General features: G+C 40.0%; 1 long non-coding RNA gene across 1 annotated transcript; it reads left to right on the forward strand.

Annotated features, from left to right (window-relative positions):
* Positions 1–1,126: 1,126 nt before the first annotated feature.
* Positions 1,127–3,694, forward strand: LOC148779919 (uncharacterized). The gene is made up of 2 exons (XR_016044852.1): positions 1,127–1,307; positions 2,848–3,694. It is a non-coding gene; the product is annotated as an uncharacterized LOC148779919 (long non-coding RNA).
* The last annotated feature ends 9,606 nt before the right edge of the window (positions 3,695–13,300 follow it).

The raw sequence follows: 13,300 nt of genomic DNA on the forward strand, positions 1-13,300 counted from the left end.
TTTTTTCTCCCTTTCCAAATGTTAATATGTGACCTGGTAGGTATGGAATTCAAGATGTCACTTTGTGACATTTGGCCACCATGGCTACTATTGCCTTGAGCCCGTTACTGTGATTGTTGATTGCTAGTTGTTGTAGCCTGTGAATCGCATGAGTAACCCAAGAGTTTGAGTGATATTTTACGAGTATAATAGTACACATATAAGAAAAGACCTGGAGGACATGTGGTGGTTACTGACCTAGGCTTGATGTTCCTTTGGCCATGGAAATGTGAATGAATAAGAAGTACCAGCTGGTAAGTAGTCATATGATGGCTGGCTGTTATTAGTTGATAGCATCACTCAAACACAGGAGTCACCTCAATGGTCTGCAATTCTAGTACACATGGATGAATTCTAAGAGTGCATTATAATAAATGCTGTAGGCATGGCTTAGATAACTTTGTCAGTTGGACTGCATGGTGGAAAAGACGACATAATGTTTCAATGAGTTATCCATATGAAGTCCTGCTTGGTGGACTTGCCACACTATGATTATCTTTTGCATGAGCACCCTTATTTAATCTAATTTCATTTCCTTGTTTTCAAGTGTTTGACAGAAAATGATATTCACGAGAACATAAGCCAAGTTGTAATGCAATCTGCAAAAGTGTGATAGTTTTCTACCAAAACCTTGTACAGCTCCTCACAGATTTCCAATTATTTAATGGAATCTATCGTGTAAAGTTCATGACACTGATTTAACCTTGTACAAATGTTTATAAGATTATTGATATTTACTTGATCCCAAGCTGATGTTGGAGTTAAGTTCCATTTGCAGCGAACCCTTGGGGCGAGTTTGGAATTCAACTACATTTTGGGTCCATCATGTATCTGCGGACACACGAGAGTTTTCTCAGAATAGCGGCAGTCTGACTGTCTCCCAATCATAGTTAGCAAATAGGCAATTAATCGCCGATTTTTTCAAAAAATCGGAGTTTTTTTTAAAAACATTAAAAAGGGCATTTTTTAGAAAAGTTCGTTAAAAAAACGCGTTTTTTTTCTAATAACGTTAAAAACGTGTTTTTTTGGAGAATGATTTCAACGGGCCTAAAAAAACATATTTTTACTTGTTTTTTTTTTTAAAAGAGAAACAAATTTTTTCCTGATATGTGTAATTTAAAAAAAAACATATTATTTTCAAAAAACAAAAAAATACTAAATTAGAAATTTTTATCCCCAATTGATTTATGTATCGTTAGGGTTTATTGTCTTAGGGTTTTTGCTAAAATCACGTTCTTCTTCTTCAAAACCTCATTTATAGATTGAAGGTATGAATTTTTTTTTGTCTTTTTAACTTAAATATGTCAATGCTCAGTAGTTATTTTGCAAATGAAATATTATTTGCTTGTAAATTTATAGAGGAAATTATTGTGTATAGAAATAATATAGATGCAGAGTAAAGAAAACCATATCGATCCAAAAACCAAATCCAGAAACCTGACTTCTGTGATGAATAATATATGCATACATTAAACTTTTTTACTCCTGCAAATTACAGAAATAAATATTTAAAAAAATATATAATTAGATTAAACCTTCAATATTTAGGGCATCCTTAAATGCATACAAAAACTAAAAAAAAAAAAGAAAATCTTAAAATCAGCAAACCTAATTTCATGCAAATTTCAAAAATTAACTCCATCTTCTTGCTCCTGCAATTATAGAGAAAAACCTCAAGAGCCCCATTTCATTTTCTCTCTCCAACCGAAAACCTCTTTTCAATTTCTCTCACAGAGAAACCCCCTTTCAATTTGTATTTCTTTACTCTCTTTAACAGGAAACCTCCTTTCAATTTCTATTTCATTTTCTCTCCCTAACAGAAAACCCCCTTTCAATTTCTCTCACAGATAAAACCCCTTTTCAATTTCTCTCTAACATAGAAACCCCCTCTTTCTCTAACATAGAAATCCCCTTTCATTTTCTAATGCTTTCAGCTGCAGCCCATCCTCCCCTTTCAGCTCCAGGCATCTCCCTGCTTTCAATGGAGTAGCTATTCAGCTCCAAGCCTCTCTCTGTTTTCAATGAAGCAGCGATTACCCATACTCTCCCGTTCAGCTCCAGTCCAACCTTCCCTTTCAACTCCAGGCCTCTCCCTGGTTTGAAGGAAGCAGAGATTACCCATAGTCTTCAGGCGTCTTCCTATTTTCAGCGATATTTGTTTTCAATGAAAACAAGAATATAAAGTATAAAACCTTATTTTTAAACATAGTTATAACATGACTAAACCATGGTTAAAGCATTTAATAAAAAAAAAAATTGTGCCTTTTTTTGGGTATGTTGATATTTGCTAAAGCATTTAAGTAGATTTGGGTATGTTGATATTTAAGTAGATTTGATATTTGTTGATATTTAATTGTACCTTTTTTTTTGGGTATGTTGATATTTAAGTATATTTGATATTTGTTGAATTATTCAAAGTGAAAATTTATATGGTGTATGTTGGATATGTTGATATTTAAGTAGATTTGATATTTGTAAAAAACAATTGTGCCTTTTTTTGGGTATGTTGATATTTAAGTAGATTTGATATTTGTTGAAGTATTTAATGTAAAAATTTATATGGTGTACTTTCTTTGGGTTTTTTTTAAGTAGGTGTGATCTTTGTTAAATTATTTAATGTGAAAATTTATATTGTGTATTTTGTTTTTTTTTGTATGTACTAAGTAGGTGTGATGTTTGTTAAAACATTTAATGAAAATATTCATATGGTGTATTTATTATGAACTTATTACTTATTTTTTATAAAGAGCGTGAACGCCTAATGTGTTTATACTTATATATTATTATTTTTTATTTATTAAAAAACAGGAAAGAAGATGCAATGGTTAGGTCAAAAGTTCCATTTTGGGATTATTGTGAAGAAAGACGCCGTAAATTGTATTGCAATTTTTGCGGTGAAGGATTTTCTACCGGGATAACAAGATTCAAATATCACTTGTCAAGAGAACAAGGGAATGATATAAAAGCTTGTCCTCAAGTACCAGATGATGTACAAGCTAGAGCTGTTTCTGCGACACACGAGGTATCTTCTAAGCCTCCAAAGAAGATGAACAAAATTACATCATATGTTCAAAGTGTTGATCAATGTTCGAGAAACTTAGGTACATCTACTGTCAGTTCCTGTTTGCAACAAATTTTTTTACCGTCATTGTTGAATAAGAAAAATAAAGATTTTGTTGACAAAGAAGTTGCTCGTGCATTTATTATGAATAATGTTGCATTTAATCTCATCAATGCACAATTATATGTCAATATGATAAATGCATGTATCAATTTGGTCCTAGCTACACATTGCCAAGTTATTCATCTGGTCGCACTAAATTGGTACAATAACTTAAGACAGATGTGATGCATGTAGCTTCAATAAAGGAGTCATGGGTTCAATCAGGATGTACTTTGATGTCAGATCTTTAGTCGGATATGAAAAACCGATCATTCCTCAATGTTGTTGCATCTTGTCCAAAGGGATCGGTTTTTATAAATGCATTTGAGGTATCTGAGCATAGCATAACTTGATTATTTCTTGAAAAGATTATTGTTCAAGTCATTGAGGAGTTAGGACCACAAAATGTTGTTTATCTTGTGACTGACAATGGATCAAATTATGTATTTGCTGGCGATCTAATAGAATCGAGATTCTCTCATATTCATAAAACACGGTGTGCTATCCATAGGTTGAATTTGCTTCTAGAAGACAATGATAAAAATGTTATTTAGGTACAAAATGTCACTAAGGATGCTAAGCCAATAGTGGATTTTATGTATCGGCATATCATTGTTTTAGATTTAATGAGAGAGCACACTAATGGAAGGGAATTAAAAAAGTATGGTAAAACTAGATTAGCCATTAACTTTTCTGTATTGCAAGTAGAAGAAGGTTTGAGAGTGATGGTTGTATCCTCTGAGTGGAGAGCTATGAATTATAGTAAGAGTAAAAATGGTACAAAAATCACAGAAATAATTCAAAGCTCTAAATTTTGGAATGATGCGACAGATGCAATCACTACATTAGCGCCTCTTTTCAAGGTGCTTCGTTGGGTGATAATGAGGGGTCAACCATGTAATATTTATATGAAGCAATGGAAAGGGCAAGGGGAGCACTAAAGATAAATTGTAATGGCAATGAATCTAGATATCTTGAATTGGTAAAGATATTCGAAAAGAGGCGAAAGGAAAATATAATTCACCCCATTCATGCCGTTGCCTCATTTCTTAATCCAACTTTAATGTATAGTGGGTTTGTTAAACTTGATAATCTTGAAGTGAAGGTTGGTTTTACCTTGATTTCAAATTCAGTGATCCAAGCAGAACAAAAAACTGTATATTTTTCAGAGTTGTTGAAGTACTATACGTGGTATTCAAATATATTTGATGGTGTTGCATTGGGATTATTGTCAACAGCTCATCCTCGTAAGTATCTTTTTGATTATCAATTTTTGTATCTTCTTGTATTATAATTATTATTATTATTTTTTAAGAAAATAAATTTTATCTTACTTTTAATTGTATCTTGATTACGTGGCTAAAAAATTCCAATTATGTAGAAGTTTGGTAGGAAGTATGCGGAGTAAGCATTCCACTGGTTCGAATGGTTGCCACTCGGATTTTGAGCCAACCATGTAGCTCATTAGCGTGCGAAAGAAATTGGAGTGCTTTTGAGGTGACTCAAACAAAAAAAAGGAATAGATTGATACCAACTATGTTAACCGACTTGGCTTACATACGAGTGAACTGGAAGATGATGGCTGTATCACATGAAAATGAAATTCGAGATTGTAATGCAATTAATCTAGAACAACTTGGTTCATTGTCGGAAGAGGTTTCCAAAGAGGTGGAACATGAGGACACCTCTCCAGATGATGATGATGATGATGATGATGCATGGCTACATGACTTGGGGATTACACCTTCCTAAACTCCTAACTTTTCTTTGGACTCTACCCTGCCTTATACTTAATTTTGAATATTTCTAGTTAATTATGTTTTAAATATTGGATGACTGGATGAGTGTCATGAGTCATCTAAATTAATCGACTTAATTATATCAGTCTAGTAAAGTTTTTATGAATGGATTAGTTATTGATGACTTTGACATAATTTTAGTTTTCAGAATTTCAAAATTTCTAACATTTTAACTTATCTGATCTTTTGAGCCCAGTCCGATATATGGGCGATATCTTTACATGATGTATTTTTTCCGATCCGTTTTTTTTTATCCAATTATTTCATCCGACTTTTTGAAATAAAAACGATTTTTTCTCGATTTTAAGGTAAGCCGATTTATTGAAAGTCCCCGACTTGCTAACTATGCTCCCAATGCCTAACCACAAATGGAACTGCCGAAGTGCTGCTCTCAACCATTTATGCAGGGAAGACTGAAATGCCCGAGTCATGGGCTATCCAAACTGGGATAAGGATATGTGTTTCCTAGTAATGTTCAAATTTCACACTGTGGTGCCTCATTTCCATTCTCTTTTTTTGTTTCGGTTGACATAGTGCATATCCATCAAGAAACACCCCAGGAATTCTGCTGCTACAAAACCTTTTTGTATAAAGCTCAATGGCGAGCAATCTTTTTTTTTGCTGCAATTGTTATGATGGTATTTTTTGTCACAAACATAAAAGATGTATTTCTTGTGGCATGGGTTTCACATGTCTCTGTGTTTTTGTGGCTGCAATTTATGTGACATACTTTCCTAGCCTTGGACATGAGCTTAAGGCAGCATGAAATTTGCCCCGAGGTGTGACTCGAGTGGATGGACCACGAGTATTTAGATGTGAGCGAGAGGTGAAGGCCCCAGGACCTCTGCCTTGGTGTGCCGAGCCTCTAGGCATAGAAGTTTGGGGTGGTGAAGGAGCAACCAGCTTGCCCTTCGCGAAGGTGGACAAGGCAGCCTTTCGGTGTACCTTAGTAATGTGACTGGCAATGGACTTGCCAGTAAAGCTGTGGGTGTTAGCAATCATGCTACCAATACGAAGGGCCTGGGTGGAGGGTCAACCCGGACTAGTAAGTGGGGAGTTAAGGACTTTCAAGTCCCTTCTCGCACCAATTTAGGAAAGAACCCGAGAGCCAGACTGTGAGTCCCGACTCAAGAGGAGTGTAGGGAACGAGGCATGAGAAGCTCGCTTCCTCGGGGTGGTCACGAGTGCGAGGATGAAAAAATCCCAACTCGGATGAACGGGTTGAATAACCCAAATGCCATGGAATGCAGTGCAAAAAATAAAAGGTGATGCCGATTAAGCAAGAGCAAATCGACAGAGGAGTAATAAGTCCCCAGTGGAGTCGCCAAGCTCGTTCGATGCCTCGATCTCGCCTCCCTGGATCTAGGTGATCGGGCGACACATGTCTCGAGTTAAAAGACCCTGGATATGAGACCGCTCTCTCAATAACTTATTCACAAAACAAGGGTAGGTGCCCAACTGGTGAGAGATGAATTTTTAAACATGAGGTGGGGACCAACCTCACCTGGGTCCTTAACTTACTCGAGTTGAGTCCGTGACTTACTAACCTGGGTTCGTGACTTACTCGGGTTGTTGCCCCCATGCTGCTTCAGCTGATTCAGAATCTCCTCCCTTGACTTGTAATCTCCTTGTTTTCTGCATAGTACTAACATGGTTAATTTGCAAGACAAGTGGGCTGAAGGACCCCTTGTCTTAGGACGATGCCCATTCATATGGCCGAGAAGATGAGAAGTTAGGATGATGAAAAAGAGGGTGCGAATAAGGGGAGAAAAGAGAAGAGGACTTGACAAAGAAACGAGCCTAGCCTGATAGCTGGACCAGTACAATGATTGATTCGGAGTGGTAGCAAGATAGGCATGGTAACTTAGACCGGCACGACTGCAATACTACTCGAAATCGAGGCCTATATGACTGTCATAATCTGGTGTGGCAGCAAGACGGGTATGTTACTCTTGATCAACACGACGACAATATTGCTCGACAGCCAGACCGTTATGACAGTACTAAACTGAGTCTATCCTTCAATCAAGCAAGCATGAAAGACGAAAGGATAAGAGAAGAGGATGAAAAGAAGGCACAGGACAAAGGAGAAGGCAGGTCCTGGAGGCGTTAGGCATCGTCGTCCGCAGCCGTGGAGTAACAGTGTCATGGCCCTTGGACGGCGCTAGACATTGTTACTCATGGTGAAAGGGGGAGCAGTGACCTACAAATGGCATTAGCCATCACCGTCGACAACACGAGAAGGCAACATGACCCTTCGTGGGCGACTATAGGTAGCGCCATCTACGATGGGCACAAAGCACACAAAAGAATCCTGTGGATGACGATCAACATCGCCACGACACTTCACGGGCGGCGATAGGCATCGCCGTCTGCGATGGGAGCTAGGTGTAACAGACAGGCCTGTGCACGACGAGAGCCATCGTCGCGACCCTTCGCGGGCGGCGATAGGCATCGCTATCTTCTATGGGCGCGAGGCGCAACAGACAGGCCTATGCACGGCGGGAGGCATCGCCACGGCCCTTCGCCGGCGACGATAAGCATCGTCATCTACGATAGGCACAGGGCACAAGAGAAGCATGCAGGCGACGATAGGCATCTCTGTCTGCCCTTGCATAAGATGCTGAAGACACGCCTACAGATGATGATGAGCAGCGCCGTCTGTGGATCAGGAGAAGAAAGAAAGATGGTTAGCGGTCGGCGATGCACATCGCCTCACGTGACGCCAATCCTGGAGTCAAAACAAGAGCCCGAACCGCTGCTTGTCACTGTGTGCACCTGAAGACGGCGTTATGCACAACAACGACTAACGTTGTGCGCCAACTTCATTGAGAGATAGAGACGAATGAAGAGAGTGAGAAAGAAGCTCGCGCATGGCGCTGCCATCACCATGCACGACCTACGAAGCCACAGGAGGGGAAAGAAAGAAAGAGGCATGCATGACACTACCACCGCTGTGCATGGCCTCTAAGAAAATCACAGTATAGAAGACGAAGAAAAAGAAAGAGAAGAAGAGAGAGAAGAGGAGAAAAAGAAAAAGAAAACCCGAGAGAAAGAAGAAGGGATGAGAGAGAAAATACCTTTAGAGTAGGAGGGGTCTCATTCTAAACTTTCTCACTTCTCTCTCTCTCCAAGACACACCCACGAATTCAAGGAAGAATCTCAAATTTTATTGCTCAATGTAGAGAATGAACAGTGATCGTTACAGTGATTTTTTCAGCCTCCTTCTGAATAAGATGTAATGTCTATTTATAGACTAGGGCTAAAACATGGATGGATTACCTAAATCTAACCCTAGTTGATGATAATTAAGGTTTATTTGAATTTTTAAAAATAAGAAAATAGGGAATTAAAAAAAATCCAAAACGGTCCCTGTTGAAAACTTGGGATGTTCTTGATTCTTCTCAGACGATTCGTTGATGATCCGGCATTCGAGTGAATAAAAGGTGATTGCCATCGTGTAGGGCTCGATGCTACGATCATTTTGAGATCAAATTTAAGTCATGAATCACACTTTGAAGGCATGATCACATAACTTGAAATTCACATAGATCTTGAAAATTTTTGATCGATATTGCATCTTCATGTGGATGTTTTTCTGTGATTTCTTAGCTGAATTGCACTGAGCACCATGATCGGGTTGCAATAAATGAGATGTGATTTGGTGCCCAAACAAACTTTTAGCAATCTTGGACTTTGGCCGAAATTTGGGATTCCAGCTATCGGAATCAGCAATGACTTCAACTCATCTTATATGAAATCCAACCGTTCATCATGCATGAGGTTCGGACCAGTGATAGCCACGGACCTTACGTATGTGATGCAACTAGTCTTGCATCGATCGAGCTCACGGGCGCTGTGATTTGGCCGCTCACGTGAGTGGATGTCCTGTTGATTTTTTGCAACATATGACTTCAAATCACGATCTTCTCTCCCGTTTTTCTCCCGACTCAGTCATCGTCACGGGACGTGCCACATATCAAAATGTTCGTATCGATGAGACGAACACGTTTCAACAAGTTTGAGCGTGATTCAATCTTAGACGAAAGAGATATGGGTATCACAAGTCACTGTTTGTGACTACCCCTTTAATAAAGATTACTTGCAGGGTGGTCGTACAACAATACTGTGCGGCTCCTTCTGTTTTGATCTTTTACTCATAACTTCTTCCTGGAGTGTCTGTTTAAGCTGAAATTTGACCCTTGCGGGTTTTGAACCATGCTGGATCCAATGGCGATGGTCCCACGGTCGTTTGATGTTACGAGAGAGAGGAGTAAGAGAAGAATAAAGAGAAAGAGAGAGAAGAGAACAAAGACGAGGAAAGAAAGAGAGGGAAGAGAAGAATAGAGAGAAAGAGAGAAGGGAGATTGGGCTGATGGCTCAGTCGTCAGTCTTATTGGTTGTGAGAGAGAACGAGAGAGAAGAGAGAAGGGAGGAGAGAGAAAGAGAGAAGGAAAGAGAAGGAGAGAGAAGGTAGAAGAGAGAGAAAGAGGAAGGAGAGGGAAAGAGAGAGAAGAGAAGAAGAGAGAAAGAGAGAGAAGAGAGATTGGGTCGGCAGCTTAGCCACCGATCCCACTGATTGTGAGAGAGGAGGACGATAAGAAGAGAGAGAAAGAGAGAAGAGAAGAAAGAGGAGAAAAGAAAGGGAGGGAAGAGAGAGAAGATAGAAATAGAGAAGAAAAATTGGGCCGGTGTCTCAGTCGTATGTCCTACTAGTTCTGAGAGAGAAGAAGAAAAAGAAAGGAAGATAGAGAAAGAGAGAGAGGAGGAAGAAGAAGAGAGAAAGAGAGAGAGAGAGAGAGAGAAAAAGGAAGAAAAGAGAAGGAGAGAGAAAGTTGGGTCGATGGCTTAGCCATCAGTCCAACTCAAGAGTGAGAAAGAGAGAAGAAGAAGAAGAAGAAGAGAAAAGAGGGAGAAAGAGAGAGAGGAGGAAAAGGAGAGAGAAAGAATGAGAAATTCCAAGTGAGGAGTGAGAAGTTCCAAGGGCAGTGGATGATGGGGAAAGTTCTCTCTCGTCTCTTGGAATGGAAAAGGGATAGGGAAGTATTGCAAAACAGAGGAAACTCAAATTGAAAACCTTAAGCTTAAGGGGCAAATCTCATTAATTTCTCCTTTGTTTTGACTTAGGGTTACAAATGTTTATATAGAGCCCCCCTTGAAATAAGGATGGAAGCTTAAAAGTAACTAAGATTGCTAGAACATAAATTTTTTATGAATTAAATTTAAGTCCGATTTTTTGGGCAAAATGACGATGTTTCCCCTACCTACAATCTTCCAAATTACAAGATGGTCCCCAAAAAGTGGCCATGAACCACGATAATCTTTCGGGGTTCGTTATGGGCCTTTCCAACAAATTTCCGGTGAAAAGAATGCCGTAAACATGACGGTCTCGACAAGGCGATTGTTTTGATCCTCGAATCGAAGTATTGAGCTCTCAGCAAGATTCGTCAAAAGATGAGAAATTTGCAATCTTAGATCTTGAATCTTGGCCGTTCTTTGCCTTTTTTTATCGATCTTTTGTATCGTGGAATGACGGGGAAGTCATCATGATCATTTGGCAACAATAATGGATCGATTTGGTACCCGAATCGCCATTTGCTGAATTGGGAAATTTGCCAGAATTTGGATTCCAGTCTCCAAAAAATTCCTCTTTTGCTAGCGATTCATCATGCGTGATGCTTAACTTTAATTGAAGCCCTTGACCTTGTGGTCGCAAAGGACCCGATTTCAAGCCGATCCGACGTCGGGGTTTATGATGTAGCCATTTGATTGAAGTGATCCTCTTCTTCCAAAAATCTGCAATGCATGAGTTTTCTTAAGCATCTTCTCTCTAAGATTTCTTCCATCTCGGGTTGCATCATGGGTCGTGCCACATACAAAAATGCGTGTGTCGACGAGAAGAAGATTCTCATGAAAATTTGAGATTGATCCGGCTTAGGATGAAGGAGATATGACCCTTCAAAGGTGTTCCAGAAATCGCATTGCACAGTTCCCATAAATGGAAACTGGTTCACTGAGGGTGCACCAGTATAGTGTATAACCTACTCGTTTTGGGTAAGTCGACCATAGAATGGTCCTGAAGCGTTTGAATGACCCAAAATTTGACATATGGGGGTTTTTCAGACCTTCTAAATCCAATAGAAGTGATTTGGTGCTCATCTGAAGCTCTGGTAATGGGGATGTAGTTAAATGGTGCATTTTCAGCATGTTAGAGGTTGCAACTGAAAACGGGTTTTATCTCTGATCCACCTTAACTTTGTCAATTTGTAACAAATCTTGGCAGGAATTCTTAGGTAGTGAAATACCACCTTTTCAGGCCTTTTGGGGCCTATCTATTATCTTTCACAAGTTTGCTCCAGATCGGGGTTTATTTCAATAGTGCTTCCATGGTTCGCAGGCTTTTTGGTACCCGTGGACCTAGGTTACGATTGGCTTCCTCCTTATTCACATCGAGGATACAAGTTTTCAAAAATACATTAAAACAACTTGCTCTGTTGAATGTTGTGCTTCGAGAGAAGCAAGAAGGACAACATTCAGAATCAAAATTGGTCATTTGGCTTTCGTTTTTCTTCTCGACCACTAGCATCAACACGTTCGACAAAGGCGCAATCATGCCAATCTTCTTCCCTGGGGGATGACTGAGGTGCTAGACGACTGGTGGCCTTGTTTAAGGGACTGTGGACTAAGTGGCGTCAAGACTTTGGGGGAGAAGAGACGTGAACTACTGGTAGGGGCCATGCTTAAGGGATTTCTTCCCACTTCAGGAGTCCTTATTTTTGGTTCCAACAACAGGGGGCCTTGCTTAAGGGCTTGTAGACCCAATTAGTCAGAATCAAAGTTTTTTTGGCAGTCGAGGGCCTTGCTTAAGGGCTTCCTTCCCAATCAATCAGGTTTTTAACCATCTGGTGGGAGCCTTGCTTAAGGGCTTCCTTCCCACTTCAGGAGATGTTTATGCTTCGGATAGATAGTCGAGGGCCCTTAATGGGGCGTATGAATTGCTACACCAGGGTTTGGAGTTTGTTTGATAGTTGGGGTGCCTCTCTTTGGGTCCGGGTCTCCTGAATCCAGTCAAAGGCTTTTTGTTGGCCATCTTGATTCAGGACCTTTAATAGAAGGGGCTTTGGCAAGGTGGTCTCTTTGGAGCTTGAAGCCCTAGTCTTACCGAGTCTAGTCGAGGGCTTTGTTGGCCATCCCGAAAACTCTAGACTTTCAGCAACTGAGAACGTTAATGAGACTGCTACCTTGAATGTCGGTGGAGGTATTGATCTGGCTTGACAGTCAATTGCCTTTTGGGAGTATCTTCGACTTGTCGGCATGACTTTCTTATTTTTGGTGACTTCTTGGAAACGAACCCTTTTAGCATGGAGCTCCAGCAAGCCATCTTGTTGATATTTTTGACTTCAGGATTTTCTCATGGAGATGGTTCTAAGCTATTGGATTATTTTCTTAAGCTCTTTTTGGTTCCAGTAGCGGGGTACCCATTGGGGAAGGTATCGATTCCCAAACCACTGGTTTTCCTTGCTTGGGTTGCTGAATGAAGCCGCCTGTGAGGGCGAGCGCTACATCAACCTGCTTATTGGTTTAGATGCTCTTTCGGATTTTCACCTGAGCAAGGGGGAGTGGCATCATAAAACGGTGTTCACCAACTGCCCTCTTTTTTTTTTGGGCTCTTTTACCTGTGACTTCATGGCCACGTATGCCTTTATTTCCATTTTTACACATGGTTCCGTTTCGATTTTTCACCGTGCCCGGCTTTTTCTTCGCTGAACACTCTTACTCATGGTTTCATGACCATACCCGTTTGCCATTTTTACTCACAATGTCCTTTTGGGTTTTCACCGTGCTCGTTTTTTTCTTTTTTTTTTTTTTAGCACTTTTACCCATGGTTTCATGACCATGTCCACTCATATTTAGTTATTATTATATATAAATAAATGGAATTGATGCTGGATGATGATGGAAGTGAAGGTGGGTAATTTGGGTTGGTTTGATGTACTGAGAAGTGGGGTGAGTTTTTATGAGAGGAGAATGGGGTAGCAATGGAGAGTGGGACTCACTGGGGAATAAAATGGGTCTTGATGGTTGATGGTGGATGATACAACTCATTGGGGGAATGAGGTGAGTTTTAATGAGAGGAATGGAGTGAGCGCGTGATGGTTCAACTTGCTGAAAGCGGAGGGTATGCATGATGCGACTCTCTAGGGATGGAGAATGTCGAGATGGGCTATCGCAGATGGTGAGTGGAGGGCGATGTGACTCATTGGGGATGTGAGTAATGGCATGTACCCATGAATGAGGA

The sequence above is a fragment of the Amborella trichopoda genome, chromosome 11 (genome assembly GCF_054954075.1).
Source record: "Amborella trichopoda isolate Santa Cruz 75 chromosome 11, AtrichopodaSantaCruz75HAP2 v2.0, whole genome shotgun sequence".
Taxonomy (NCBI): domain Eukaryota; kingdom Viridiplantae; phylum Streptophyta; class Magnoliopsida; order Amborellales; family Amborellaceae; genus Amborella; species Amborella trichopoda.